The sequence below is a fragment of the Notamacropus eugenii genome, chromosome 3 (genome assembly GCF_028372415.1).
Source record: "Notamacropus eugenii isolate mMacEug1 chromosome 3, mMacEug1.pri_v2, whole genome shotgun sequence".
Taxonomy (NCBI): domain Eukaryota; kingdom Metazoa; phylum Chordata; class Mammalia; order Diprotodontia; family Macropodidae; genus Notamacropus; species Notamacropus eugenii.
The window spans coordinates 114963720-114979993 of NC_092874.1; the positions used below are offsets into that span (position 1 = coordinate 114963720).

Genomic DNA, 16274 nt, shown 5'->3' on the forward strand with positions numbered 1-16274 from the left:
GAGCTGTTACTGACTTTCCCTGGACTTCCCTATCAATGTGTTCTTTGTCTTGCATTATCATTAACAAGAACTAGGGCTAGTATTCACCCACACTAAAACAACATTGAGCAGGAAGAGTCTTTCAGAGGGCCTCTAGTCAATTCTTTTGATTTCAGACCAATTTATTCCTTTAGCTGTCAACTAATCAATTCATAAGCATTTATTGGATACCTACTATGTGCCAGGTAAGCATTCTGCTGGGCCCTGGGGAAAGAAATACAAAGACTGACATCATCCCTAAATCTCAAGGGAGTTACATTTTACTGGGGGGTGGGTATGGAGATAATAAATACATATCCAGAATAAGTATAATAAACACAAGGTAGCTAAATATACGGCAGCTAGGGAGGGACAACACTTGCAGCTGGAGCAGTAGTAAGGAAAGATTTTATATAGATTTGTTCTGGATCTTGAAGGAAGAAAGGAATTCTAGGAGGATGAACAGTGCAAAGGTGTGTGGATGGGAGATGAAGCACCATGCGTGAACAGAAAGGCCAGTTTGACTGGACTGCAAAGTTCTAGAGAGGAAATAATGCCCAATGAGGCTGAAAAGACAGGTTGGGGTCAGGTTGTAAAGGGCTTTAAAAGCCAAGCAGGGTTTTTATTTTATCCTAGAGGCAATAGGGAGCCCCTGGAGCTATCTGTCACCCATAGATAGATTTCTAACTCCTATTTGAGGAGTGAGCTACATGACCTTTATCGAGCCCTTAACCTCTGGTTGTCACATGTTCCTCAACTGTAAAATGGGGATAATAACAGAACCTACCTCTCAAGGTTACTGTGAGGATCAAATGAGTTATTTCTTAAGAGCTTAGCACAGTGCCTCGTATACAGCAGGAACAACATAAATGCTTAGCTTTAGTAGTAGTAGTAGTATGACTGTTACTGTCCAGTGTTGAGGTTTTCTTCTAACGCAAATTCCTTCGGCTTCAGTTTTCAGCTCACTCATTTCCATCGGTGAGGCAGAGGACATGGAGGACAGGACCATATAAAAGCCTTTTATTAATCTGGTAGGACATTACTACGTTATTCATCAGTTTTCTTTTCTGTGGCTAAATAATCCCAAATCCCTTCACCTTTGTTTGCCCTTTGTCCTAGACGCAGGATTCCACTCTATGCTAGCTCATTTTCAGAGGATTTTGGAGTGTGGGTATGTGTAATATTACAGTCTATCAGAGGAAATCTATCCCATAAAACTCATTCTCTGGACACAGCGCAGTGTAAGTTTCAAATATAACCACTTTATATTGGGCTTAGGGGGCCACCAAACTGATGCTGATTACATCATTGTTTCCATGGTAACTGTGGTCCTTCAAAGGAGGGGAATTAAAGGGAGATTTTAAGATGTAGAAACAACTAGCTAAATAAGAAAAATAAAAGTTTGCTGATTGGTTAGGGAAGAACTGGCTGGGTGAAGTCTGCAATTTCCCTCTCCTCAAAATTGGTCCTTTCCTGGATTCTGTTTCTCAGATTCGAGGTACAGAATGGCATGTGAAAGCAGTAGGAGTGGGTCCTGAGGTAGCAGGAATATCAGGGTTCTGAAGTTCTACTTACTGAGTGACTGGAAGATATTTCACCAAACGTTATCACCTGGAAAATGCCTGGGCTCTTCAAAGGATGCCAAAGACTGCACTGTATCAGTAGTGTATCACCCCAGCCCACCTCTCTTCAGCCAAGAATCACACTTAGCCATGGTTACTTTCATTTTACAGATGAGGAAACTGAGGCCCAAGAGGTGATATGAATTTGCTTCAAGTCACAGAGATGATTTATGGAAGGACCAGGCCTAGAACTTAGGTCTGCTGATTCCCTGTCCAATGTGCCTTCCCCTAAGTTGTACTTAACTGTGCACTCAGAAAAGAGCATTTTTAACCTTTCATGAAACTGATGTTCTCTAAGACATTTAACTAATTATTTATGATAGAACATTTAGAGATGCTCTCTCTTAGATCACAAGTCCTCAAAGAAACAGTTCCCAAAAGGATGTGGGAAAATTGGGACACTAATATACTATTGGTGGGTTTGAGCTGATCTAACTATTCTGGAGAGTAATTTGAAACTATGCCCAAAGGGCTATAAAACTGCACATACTCTTTGATCCAGCAATACTACTTCTAAAGCTGTATCACAAAGATCATAAAAAGCGAAAAAGGACCCACAGGCACAAAAATACTGATAACAGCTCTTTTGTGATGGCAAAAAGTTGGAAATTGAGGGAGGTCCATCAGTTGGGGAATAACTGACCAAGCTGTATATGAATGTAATGGAATACTATTGTGCTGTAAGACATTATAACAATACTAAGATGCTTTGATTTCAAAAAGAATAAATAGCAATAGTATTGATTAAGCACCTACTGTGTGCCAGACAGTGTGCTGACCTAGGTCCTGGAGGGGCTCACTGCCTGATGGGGGAAATGATGAACAGGATAATTTCAGAAAAACCTGGAAAGATTTACAGGAACTGATGCAAAGTGAAGGGAGCAGAACCAGAACATTGTATATTGTAATAGCAACATTGTATGATGATCGACTCTGAATGACTTAGCTTCTCTAAGCAATGTAGTGATCCAAGACAATTACAAGGGACTCGTGATGGAAAATGCTATCCACATCCAGAGAAAGAACTGATGGACTGTGAATGCAGATAGAAGCATATTATTTTCACTGTGTGTGTGTGTGTGTGTGTGTGTGTGTGTGTGTGTGTGTTTCCTTTTGGCCTGTTTCTTCTTCCATAATATGACTAATATGGAAATGTTTTATAAGATTGCACATAAATAACCTAGATCAAATTGCTTATATTTTAGGAAGAAGAGAGGAGAGGGAAGGAGAGTGAGAGAAAATTTGAAATTCAAAATTTCATTAAAACGAATGTAAAAATTAATCAAAATTGTCTTTACATATAATTGAAAAAAATAAAAATGCTATTTTTTTTTAAAAAAAGAAAAGAAACCCTTTCCAAAATGAGGGCACAGTTCAAATTGCAGAATTATTCAGATTTGAAAAAAAATTACTTAAAGGATTAGCAAAACTTGAAGTTGTGATTTTAGGAGAGATAGCTTTGTATAGTGGGACAGGGTACTGAACTTTGAACTGGATGAGCTGAGTTTGAGTCCTGTCTTGGTTCTGCTACTTACTTCTGCTAGCCATCTGACAACCTGCAAGCCATCTCTCCTGTTGAAGTCACAGTTACAGTTCCCTTCTCTCTAACATGGAGATAATTATATAGACATTATATAGGTCCTGATTAGTACAAAGAAAGACTCCTATGAAGTGGTCACATAGATTTGGGTTCACACTATTTGAAGTTATAATTATGTAAAATATAGTATTTGGTTCCAGCCTAGTGGAAATCTATGTAACATGAATTCGAATAATGAGATTCATTATTTACACGTGTTGAGACCTGGTTGAACTTGTACTATTCACCTCATGGAGATGTTATAAAGAAGGGATCTGGTGAATTGTAAAATGTCTGCACAGTTTTGGCAAGATAAAAATGAAAACAATGTGCAACGTTGGAAAAAACGCTAGATTTGGACTGAGGAACTCCATCTAGACCAAGGCTAAACACCTTATTACCTGTAACTTTGGGCTAACTTCACTTACCCTCTGGGCCTCAGCTTCCTCAGGCATAAAAATAAAGGTATTAGAATAGATCAGGGATTTTTAATCTGGCGTCTGTGAACTTAATTTTTTTTTTTTGATAATAGTATTTCAATATTATTGCTTTTCTTTGTAATCTTACGTATTTTGTTTTTTTATTTTATGCATTTAAAAACAATAGTCTGAGAAGGGATCCATAGGTTCCCCCAGGCTGCCTGAGAGGTGCACAGCATACGAAAAAAAGATTTAAGAATACCTGACTAGATATTCCCCAAGGTCTCTTTCAAGCTCCAAATCAAATAATTCTAAAAAAATCTCAGAAGAGTGGCTAGAGAGCCAGCCCCTGAGTCAGGAGGACCTGGTTTCAAGTTTTATTCCTGACACCTTCTATGCAAGGAATTTAGCCACTCAGTGCTATAGGCTGAGCTCTTAAGACTTTAAGTTACAGATGAGGTGCTGATCTGCATTAATCCAGGGAGTTTCCTTACTGGGTGTTCCCTACACAGATGAAATCATAGGTACATTAAAATCCAATTTCAGTCCACAAAATCCTTGTCTTCTGTAAAGTCCCAGCTTGGAGGCCACTTTCAATAAGGTTCCCATAATCCTCCCTAGCTGGATATGACCCCTTCTACCTGAAATCTTCATGGAGCACTTTTTTGTCCTTAACCGCCTCTACTTAGTATCTTCCTCATTTGTGTACCTGTCATATCCATTGACTCTTCTACTTGACACTTAGAGGCCATTGTCTTAACTGGCCTAATTTCAGTACTGTTTTTCAGGGGATAGGAGGGCCAGAGGAGAGAGAGAGACAGGAACAGCTGGTTATTGGAACAGCCAGAATACACATAACATTTATCACTTAAGTTTACCACCTTCTTTGGTAATGATTTGTGGTTCCCCAAAATAATTACAATAGTAACACCAAAGATCCCTGATCACAGATCACCATAACAGATATAATAATGATGAAAATATCTGAAATATTGCAAGAATTATCAAAACGTGACACACAGACACGATGTGAGCACACGCTCTTGGAAAAACTTGTACCAACAGACTTGCTGGTACAATAAAACAAGGTATGCCTGTACATGGGTAATAATAATAGCACTTCCTTTATAGGGTTGTCATAAGAATCAGATTTATATATATATATAAATATGCATATTATATTATATTATTATATTAAATATGCATGTATGTATATGTATATTTGACTCATCCATGTACATGTTTATATATACATATAGAGAGTTACTGATTTCAAATCAATATATAACTGTTAGCTATTGTTATTACTAAGTGTTATCGATGGTGATGATGACTTTCATCTCATATTTATGTTCAATTATTGTTGTTTTTATTAGGGCGACAACATGGCGTAGTTGATAGAGTGGATAAGAAAAGTGGGTTTGAATTCCTCCTTAGGCCCTTACTTACCTGTGTAACTGTGGCATGTCAGCTAATCTCAGGTTCAGTTTCCTCATCTATAAAATGGGAATGTTCATAGCTCCTACCCCACTGGATCATCATGAGGATTTAATGCAATGATACAAGTAAAGTGCTTTGTAAATCTTATATTTGGCTATTATTATTATTAATTATTATCATCAACTCTTTGGAGAGACAGTACACCTTTGTTGTATCATCATCATCATCTTCTCTCTGGAAAGACAATATGGCAGAAGATAAAGGAGATCTCAGTTCCTTTTCCTGCTTCTGATACATAGAAGTTGAGAGATTATGGGCAAGGCACTTACTTCTCTGTTCCTCTGGCAAATCTCTGAGCCAACTGGTACTTTGGAGGGGATCTCCATGCCTGAGGAAGTTTCCTACACTCATGAAATTTTAGGTCCAAACCAAAATTTAGCCTTAATTTCTTCATCTAAAAATAGGAATGATAATGATTGTACCTCTACCTACTTCATAGGAGTGTTGTGAGGAAGGCACTTTGTAAAAATGCAAAGAGACATATAAATATGGGTATTCGATGGCTACCCTCTTCACTGTCCACTGTGGCTTTGCCTCACCTAGTCCCTGTAGTTCTTCACAAGAGTTGCATCTATAATCCCGTAGTAGGGATGAAGTGCCCTCCGCTCTGAGATGGCCTTCCACCTACTCTGTCTGCATATATCTTGTAAATACTTAGATGTTTGTGAGTTGTCTCCTCCATTTGAATGTGAGTTCCTTATAGATGCAACTTACCTTTCTTTGCATCCACCACACTTAGTAGAATGCCTGGCATGAAGTAAGTGATTAATCAGTGTTTTTGATTTTATTATAATTATATTATGTATATAATTATATAATATAATATATAACATTTTATTATTACCTAAAGGTAAGTGGCGGGGTGGGGTGGGGATTGTACTTACAGAACCTGGTATTGTTTTTATTTGCCTTGCCTAAGAAATAACCAACTTTGGAGGGAGAGAATTCCTTGTTTAGCTTCAGTTGCTAAAATGAAATCCTGACAAGCAAGAAGAATTCTATTTAATACTTATCTCCATAATTAAACCTTGTATGAAGAGGCCTAGCCAAGGAGGCGTGTCTGCTAAACGAGAGGCTTTAGAAGCTGGGCTGAAAATGGAGTTTCCTTTGCAGATCACCACATTTTTTTTTCTTTTTGGCTTGGAGAGCAGAGCTTGGTCCCGGCTCCCAGCAATTTACTACTAATGTTTGTACTTTCTGCCTATTCACATATAAAACTTCTATTTTCTGTTCATTTTGTTCACTATAGAGAAAGATGCTCTGGGCTTCTTTAAGAGTCTAAACTATTCATCTTCTCACATTAACAGAAGAAAACAACTCCCAAGATCAACGTGAACTGCACATTTACGGAATAACAATTTCAGAGTTGAAAGAGAGTCCATGTGGTACCTGAAAGATAATGCTGTCTATACATACCCAACTGGTGGCCTTTCCACTACTGTATGAAGACCTCCAATGAGGGGGAAACGTGCTACTTTCAAAGGCAGCCAATTACACTTTGGGGTAACTGTATTAGGAGATTTCCCCTTATATCAGGCTTATACCTCTCTCTTCCCACTTATTGCTACAATTTCTTCAAACTGGGGTTCAACCCAGTATGACTAATCCCTCTTCCGTTGGATATCCCTTCAAAGACTTGAAGACAGCTACCATGCCCCCACTAGAGGACCACATGGGACCTCAAGGCCACAGGTCCCTCCCACAACCCCCCAGAATAAACATACTCCATTCTTTCAACTGGGTGGCATTAAAGTGGCACGATGGATAGAGTGCTGGGCTTCAGGTCAGGAAGCTCTGAGTTCAAATCTATCTCAGACACTTACTAGCAGCATAATCCTGGGCAAGTCCCTTAATCTCTATCTGCCTTAGTTTTCTCAGCTGTAAAATGACGATAATACTAGCAACTATCTCACTGAGTTATTGTAAGGATCCAATGAGATAATATTTGTAAAGTTCTTACCACACTGTCTGGCTTATAATAGGTACTTAATACCTATTATACTTATATAATACCTAATATTATACCTATATAATACCTAATAATAGGTACTTAATAAATGCTCATTCTTTTCTCTCCAAATAGAGTAAGATCCTTAAGGGCAGGGATAGATTCATTTTTGTTTTGGTATTCAACAGCACCTTGCACAGGGATTAGTATATAGTAGGTGCTTAATAAATGTTTGTTGGCTGATTGGTTGATCACAGGAGATGAACTAAAGGCCCTAGACAATCTGGCTGGCCTTCTCTGGGTGTTCTCCAGTTGAATCAATGTCCTTATCAAAAGGTAGCACCCGGCACTGAACACCGTAATTCGATGTGGTTTGATCAGGACAAACTTTGGTGAAATGTTTAGAAATGCAGGGCCCCAGAGTGTGAACCTAAAACATTTTTACAGAAAGTATGCTACATTACCTATTTTTGTAACTATGGTTATTTCTATCAATTCCAGTTTGGTCAACCACCCAGTCAATTCAATTTGGCAAATATTTATATGTAGGGGCACGGACTACTGTGAGGGGTCTGAAAGAGCAGTCTGGAGCTATGTAACTAGCTATATGGCCTTGGGTAGATCATATTTGGATCTCAATTTCCTCATTTTCCAAATGAAGGGACTGGACCAATCTTTCCCATTCTCAAATACTGTGGTTCTATATATAATATGGCAACCTCTATCCTCAAGGAGATTGATTACTAATTTTAAGTCCAATTACAGAAAAGATAAGCAAAATAGGTTTTTGACTGAATTTACTGTCAGCAACAATTAAATCCATAGTCCTGTTTGATTTAAGGGAGAAATTTGATCTTTGGTTATTTTTCTGTTTATGTAAAAGGAATTTTAAAAAAGGAGTATTAGGCAGGCATATGAGATGGTGGCTATGACCACACATATAAAACAATCAGTCTTCATTATGGTGAAAGACTGAATTAAATCAATGTTTCTTGTGTCTATCTACATGCTGGAAAGAACTTCAGAGGTCATCTAGTCCAACTCCCTTGTTTTGCAAATGAGGAAAACTAGACCAAGAGAGGCTAAGTGAATTACTCATAGGTGTACAGTAGTGAAAGAGCTGAGACCTAAAACCAGGTGCTTTGATTTCAAATACAGTGGGTTTTTTCCTTTGTACCATTTTTAGCCTCCTGGTGGCAAATAACTGGCTTAACTAAGTTATTTGAATTTCAGCTGGTTATTTTCATATACACACAAAGCAAAAACAACTTAGTGAAAGATAGAAAACTCAATCAACAACTAATTTTACTGATTATTTTCCTACTGAATTGACCAACATTTTTCCTGATGTGAATTTGAATCACATTGTATAAAACTGGGTTTTTTGTTACAAATGAGTTATTTAAATAGAGTATATGACCAATAACATTACTAGTGAATTAAAATAGACTGAGAATCAACCCCAGTAATAATTGTGATGCTTCTTACTTGTATAGGAATTTAAGGTTCATGAAATACTTTCTTCACAACAATTCCATGACATAGGTAGTACATGCATTATTATGTCAATTTTATTCTAATGTTCAAAGATGAGAAAGATCTGTGATTTCCTTAATGCAGGGGAATTCCCAGTGTAAGGACTCTTCCACAAAGGCAGATTGCAACTTACTGATGATTTAGGAGATAATTCTAGACATTTGCCTGAAGCACATAGAGAGTCACAAAGATAGTGTCAGAACTAGGATTTGAATTTAGATCATCCCAACTCAAAGCCTAACCCTCTATCTACTATATATTATATAGTCTCATTTCCATCTTACAGATGAAAAAAGTGAAGCTTAGTGTCCATGACCACAAGTCCCCTGATTCCAAGACCAATATTCTGCCCTCTACAAACCTCTGCCTTCCAAATCCTCCATAAATTGCAGAGTAGAAATGGATGTGGCCAAAAGTCTCTTTTAGATATCCTTACAAATGACTCCTAGGCTGATATAGATCAGCCAAGGCAAATGACAATGATTGAATCCTTGAGACCCACCCTAAATTCTGACTGAGTCAAGGAAATCAGTCATCCAGTAAGCATTTATTAATCACCTGCTGTGTGCAAGGCCCTGTGCTAAGCATTAAGGATACCAATAAAGAAAAAAGACAGTTCCTCTCCTCAAGGAGCTTACAATCTAAGAGGGACACTACATATAAACAACTATGTCCAAACACGCTATAATCAGAATAAATAGGAAATAATCAACAGAGAATTTTAGAATCTTCCTTGAACTAAAAGGAACTGGGAAAAGCTTCCCATAGAAGGTGGGATTATAGCTGGACTTGCAGGAAAAGAGGGAAGCCAGAAAGCAGAGATGAGGAAGGCTAGTACATCAGGTATGGACAGTCAATGAAGACGCCCAGAGATAAGAGGAATGTCTTGTTCAAGGAACAGCCGAGTAGGCCAGTGTCACTGGAGCAAAGAGTATATGGAGGAGGCACAAGGTATAAGAAGACTGGAAAGGTGGGGAGGGGAGGGCAGGCAAGGTGAGGTTAGGAAAGACATTGAATGCCAAACACTGGAAACAAAGGTCTACAAAAACAGAATATTTGTTTTTAGTAAAATGAAGGTAGGCGATTTCTGAAGTGCTACAAGTATATGTTATGAAAATATTGACTCATATATATAGGACAGCTATTGATGTCTTTTATTTTACTTCACTTTTTACATCACCATCATTGCCTATTATGCCTCTTTCCCACCTCCACCCTTTGCCATCAAACCGTCTCTTGTAACAAAGAACAACAGTTAAGAAAAACCAACCAACAAAATGACCATGTCAGAAAGGGTACACAACATGTCATTCCCACAGCCTCCTACCTCTCAAATGAGAATAGGGAAATATTTTTCAACATCTGTTATCCTGGACCAAGGCTGTACATTGCAATCAATTTGGTTTGGTGGGGAATAGACTTTAAGGTGAAAACAGAATACAACAGATTAGGGGAGGCTTTGGGGACTCAGGAATTCCAATTTTTTTGTCCCAAAAGTTTAGGTACAACACTGAAGTGGTGGTGACTTGTGGAATGAATTCTGGCTCTTCTAATCTATGATTATTTGTTGGAAAGAGGAGCTTGCTAGTTACTAAGGAACTGGTCAAAATAAGCATTCTTGCTCTGAACTCAGAGCAATGGAAAATGAGGTCTATTTTCAGAGAAAGGGCATAAATATTGCAACTTCTGCATGGGATTGACTACACATATATAGAATTAAATAACTTTGGGGCTGGGAGTTCTCTCTGATCCCATCAAATTCATCCCTCTGCATCCAAGTCATCCCAAATAGGGATAGTCAAAAAAATTCAGGAAAGAAAGATTTTATCATTGTTCTTAGACTGGCTACCGATATTAAAATAATTTGTTTAAAATTACATTTAAAATCCAGTTAATAAACTGATTATTTTGTCCATATCACCCTTGGAACAAAGTTAACAAAAACTGTTTTCACTATCATGTAGGTAAGTGTTTTGAATAATAGCCTTTGAAAAAAGTCCTAATATTGTTATTAACTAAACTACTTACCATAATTTGTTAAGTAAAAGTTTTAGTGGCTTATGTCTGAGAGTAAATTCCATATGCCCAGAGGATTTTTCAAAGTTGTTTTTCCAACATCGTGAGAATTTTACTTCTAATTCACAATCGTCCGTCTCTGGCAGAAGCTCATTAAAATGTATGAAAGATGACAACAGTGAGGGTGTTTTCATTCTATGAATTTATGCCTGTGAATTTCTGAATCTGATAACACAGCCCTACAAAGGTGTCTTTCTTCTGACCAGAATAGGGAGCTCACACTGGGGGTATAGAGCATGGGCTGGGAATGTAATGAGTACACCTCTTAGAAAGGTGAGAAATGTATGTTGTGAAAGTCAGTCCAATGCCAGGCAAAACAATGCGTGACTTTCAGATTTCCATATGGAGAAAAAAATGCCCTCTAGTTTTCTTGGAAGATGTACATGAAGCTTTTAAAGAAACCTAAAAAAGATTTTTACTTGATTCAGAGCCTCAATTTCATTTCACATACTGTCTCCTAGCTCAGATAATGCAACCCTAACCCTGTTCTAACCTTGTCTCCTGCTCTGCTCATTCAGGATCCTACCCTTATTCTTGGATTTCTATTCTCCTTGGAGATTTGCTTGGGTTTTTAGTAATCTTTAGGAAGCACATACAGTAGCTTACATATGATGTTTTATGCTGGTGCAAAAGCTTACGACTAGTCCTAAATACTTTCTGTACACCTCAGAAATCTAGAATAAAGAACGAGAAACCTAACATTAGCACTTCTTCACTATAGGTATCTGTTTTTAGTGCTTGGTATATTTATTTTTACCAACCATTTGCAGAAATAATACAAACACTCCTGAGCTCCTTGGACAAGGGTAGAGATGAACTCCATTTCCCAATTATGAATGCCTTTCCCTCAGGGAGCCTTTAAAGAGACAGAAACACATATAATCCAAACTTATGCTTTGCCTGGAGGAGACAGACTCGTTTGGATCAGAGGAGGAAGAAGAGGCAAATGCATAGAGACCAAAGTCCCAATGAGATGCGGTGAGATACCTTTTGTGACCTGGCAGAGGAATCATCTCCTGTAGAATGTTTCTTCTCATCTTCCAATGTGAAAGGGACCTCTCCTTCCTGCAATGACTCATAGCTATTTGCTCTTACTTATTATGTTTTTTTTTAAAAGAACTTTAATGTTAGTCTAGTCCAAACCATTCATTTTATAGATGAGGAACCAAATGGCAGAGAAGTTAAAAGGTCTGACCAAGCTCAGACAAGTAGAATGTCTAAGAGGTAGGATTCAAACCCAGACCACCTGTCTCCAGATACAAAGCTCTTTCCACCATCCTGTGTTGCCTCATGGGACCACAGTCTAATTTCTTTTATAGTTGTCTGTTTCTCTGTTTCACTGTATTTTGAGCCTTCCACTTTTGTGGGGTACCATGATTCTGAGGCATGTTGTATCGCTAGAAAAAGAGTGGTATTAGAAAGGTATGATTAACAAATACTTCTACTACTAACAATACCCTTGAGGGGTAGTCATCCAGTTATTGCTTGAATATGTGCAAGGATGGAAACTTAAAGAAGGCCACACATTGCATTTTGGGACACTTTTCATTGCTAGTAAGTTCTTCTAACTCCCCAGTACCTTTCAACCACTGGTCCTGGTGCTGTCCTCTGGAGGAAAGCAAAATACCTTGAATACTTTCAGCCACATGGTAATGCTTCAAATATCTATTATTAGTAGTACTGTTAATCATACTCCAACAGGAGAGCCAATGGATTTAGATTCCAGGTACCCAAGTTCAAACCCTAGTTCAGCTACTCCTTGTGGGGCCTTGGGCAAATCACTTAACCGCTTCTGGCCTCAGTTTTCTCCTCTGTAAAATGAAGAGGTTGGACATATATACATATACGTATACGTATATAAATATATGTATGTTCACATACACACATATATATATGCATGCACACGTAGGTATATACATTTACATATGTATATATTTAATCTCATTACATCCTTAAAACAACTCTATAGGATTCGGAAGGCCAAGTATAATTGTACACATTTTACAGATGGGAAAACTGAGACTCACAGAGGTTAAATAAAGTTGTGCTCTAAATCCAACTCGTCAGTGATAAGCAGAAATCAAATCTAAGTCTTTTAGCTGCAAGTCCAGTGTTCTCTCCACTAAAACGTCTGCCCTCTCCAAAGGCAAAGAAACCTTTTTCTACTCCCATCACTATGCATTTCTATAGATTTTTAAGACTTAAAAATGGTTTTCTCCTCAAATATCCTATGAAGTAGATAGCATATCTATTAGAATTCCCATTTCATGGAGGAGAAACAGACAAGTCCAGGAATATGTTGCCTAAACTTGAACCCAGTTTTTCAGGTACTAAAACCAGCACTTCCAGCTACTTTCTATTACCTCACTTAAGTAACTACTTGAATATAACTATTGTGATCCTTTTCCAGGTTACAAATCAATGTGATTCAATTAAACAGATAACTCCTCATATGGTACATTCTTCAGATTTCCCTACCATCTTGATTGAACTCCTTTGGACGTTCTCCAGTCAATGTCTCTTTCAAAATATGGCACCTAGAAAAGAACACAGTCCCCTATTTGTGGTCTAAACTGCGCAGGGCACAGTAGGACTGTTACCATGCTTGTTTTAGACATCACACTTCTAAAAAATCAGTCAAACTCTGCATTAGCTTTTTTGGTCACTATACCACTCTGGTGACTTGTACAGAGCTGGTAATCAATCAGTTAATAAACGTTTATCAGATACCTACTATGTATACCAGGCATTGTGCTAAGCTAGCAGTTCACTAAAATCCTTAAGTCATTTTCATACAAACTACAATTAACCCATGTCTTCCCCATCTCATACAGGAAATACCTTTACTGGATTTTGTGCCCCTCCCCATATTCCTGGTGATGTAGAGTGCTTAGGTAAGACCCCTTTCCCTAGAGGGAGGGCAAGGGCCAGGGAGATAGAGACAGCTAGAGTGACTGATGCATATCTATGAGTGCAACCTCTGACTCCAAGGGAATTCTAACCCTCGTGTCTAGCCTTATCTGGCCAGCCATAGACTGGTATATCCATTAAAAGGCTCCAGCTCCTTTTGATTATCTCAATATAAGATCAGAACCCTTAACAGCTGTGGGTTATCCAGAGGTTGGTCTATGTCTGGATGGAGCACTATGGGAGACCTTTATGTGTCCAGCATCATTTCTCTGAATCAAACATAAAGGAACACCTAGAGGACGGCAGTAGAACCAAAGGTACATGTGATCTACCTTTGTTGTAAATCTGTCCACTGGTGGTTTGTGCGCTTCCCAAAAACACTGAGTCAGATTCACTTAATGCAAGATCATCCCTGTGTTCCTTGAAATCTCAAATCTGATGACCATGATGTGAAATCCTTGCCTAGATTTATGCCTCTTTTGTGTAACTGTGGCACAGAGTTCTCTGATTTCTTGTTTTTTCATAGCTTTCCTTTTTCTCTCCAAGGCTCTATTCTCAGCCCTCCCTTGCCCCTATTCCTTTAGCAGTTCATACTTATATATATTTTTTGCATGTGAAATATATTCATTTTCACCTGTCTCTAATCTTTCCAATACAATCCTTGTGTTAAAGGTTTCCAAATTGACATTTCTAATTTTGTCCTCTTAATGGACAAAAATTGAACTCTTCCACTGCCAAATTCCTACACTAAACTTCCATTTAGATATATTCTAGATACCTTAAATTTAACAACTAGAAAACCAAAATCATCATCTCCTTCCACTCCAGCCTTTTAAACACTGCATCCGTTCCCAACTTCCTCAATTTTTTGTGTCAATGTTGTTCTTAATTTTCTAGATTTGGGCAATTTGAAGTTATTTTTTCATTTCCCTTCTCATTCTCCCCTCAAATCCATCTAGCTACAAAGGTTTACTGACTGTTCTTCCACAGTGTCTCTTGGGTCACCTCCTTTTTCATTTTTATGGCTCCTATCTTTGTCCAGATCCCCATTATGTTATGCCTGTTACCAACAACCCTATAGATGATATATCTAATGTCTTTACTCTGTTTTATCCTTTCTCCAAATACTGCCAGGATTTTCTCAAAAAAAAAACTTTCCTGTTCACAAGTATAAATAAAATAGATGCCTCCTCTCTTTTTTCTATTTTTTCAAATAAAATCTGAACTCCTCCAAGTGACAGTCAAGGTCCTCCATCAATTGGTTCACACTGCCACATATCCAGTTATTAGGATTTTCCAGGTAAGTCTCTTATAATCTTTGAATGTCTTTCTTGTTTCTCTCTGTGTGCCTTTTGCTATGAGCATTCTCCATTGGCTAGCCCTTCTCTCCTCTCCCCACCAGTCTCCCCACTATTCCCTTTATGGTCCACCTCCCCCAAGCAACTTCCCCTGACTAATTTTACTACTGGATCATGACTCCCTCCCAGAACTATTTATGCCTACTCCCAAAGAGTTTACTTTCTAGGGGAAACCAAATACCGTGTAAATGCCTTACGGGGCGGGGTAGAGATTGCATCTCCTGCTCCCTTATCCCACACAAAGCTGGGCATGTACTTTGTCTCAACTAGCGCTTCCTCTCGTAACTGTTAGAACTCCTTGGTTCCTGTTTTACCACTGCCTCATGGCCAGACCCTGAGCAGCTAACTCCTGGCTTCAGGTTTCTCATCTGTAAATGAGACTGTGAATACTTATTGTCAGACTATCTCACAAGGATACTGTGAGAAATAATGATCTTTAAGGAATCGGGTCTTTTGTTGTTATTTTTCTGAGGACCTACCCTATTCTATGGACAGAAGAAATTACTTTAGCCCGTCAAACCACTCCACCATTTACTTTCACCTAATAGCTTTACGTCTCAGATAACAATAAAAAATTATAAGTACACATATACATATATAAATGTACCTTATATATAAATATATGTATGATTTTATATACACATAAATATATGTATGTGTATTTTATATGCACGTGTGTATATGAAATATGTGTATATAAAATATGTTTGTGTGTGTTTATATACATGTTACACACACATACACACACGTATATATGATGGGGCGATGTCTCTCAGAGTCGTACAGCTTTCTTTAAATAAAACTCAGATACAGAATCTTCTCCTCCATACATGGAATTGGCTATGAACCTGGAAGATTTATACTTTTCTAGAGTCGATACGCTTTTCTAGCAAGAATGAAGAGAAAAGCCATTATACCATCTGACTAGGACAGATCCCTGTTCATCAGCTAGACTGAAGATTTCTGTATCATGTTGCCTAAAGTCTCTGAAATCCAGACTTTCTCATTGTTCTGTCATTTCAACATCTAAGCTCTTTCCAGGCATTTCCACCATTCAGCGTTCCTCTGCCGCCCAAAATACCACTTTTGTTCCTTGTGCCTCTTCTAAGCATTTCCCTCTCTCTGAATCCTTAACTTACTGAATAACTTGTAAGTGTTCACACAGAGCTCAGAAATTGCTTCTGGAAACAGTACAAAGAGACATGATCCCACAGGGTTTGTCTTGGGGGAGTGGAGGAGACCACAAGGCCTGGTCACTGCACCCCCCCACCCCCCACCAAGCGCTGATGCTCCACAACCCCCAACACC

General features: G+C 38.3%; 1 protein-coding gene across 17 annotated transcripts in view; it reads right to left on the minus strand.

The window, feature by feature from the left end:
* CALD1 (caldesmon 1) overlaps positions 1–16274 on the minus strand; it is a 268202-nt gene that overhangs the window by 101387 nt on the left and 150541 nt on the right. The window lies entirely within an intron of this gene.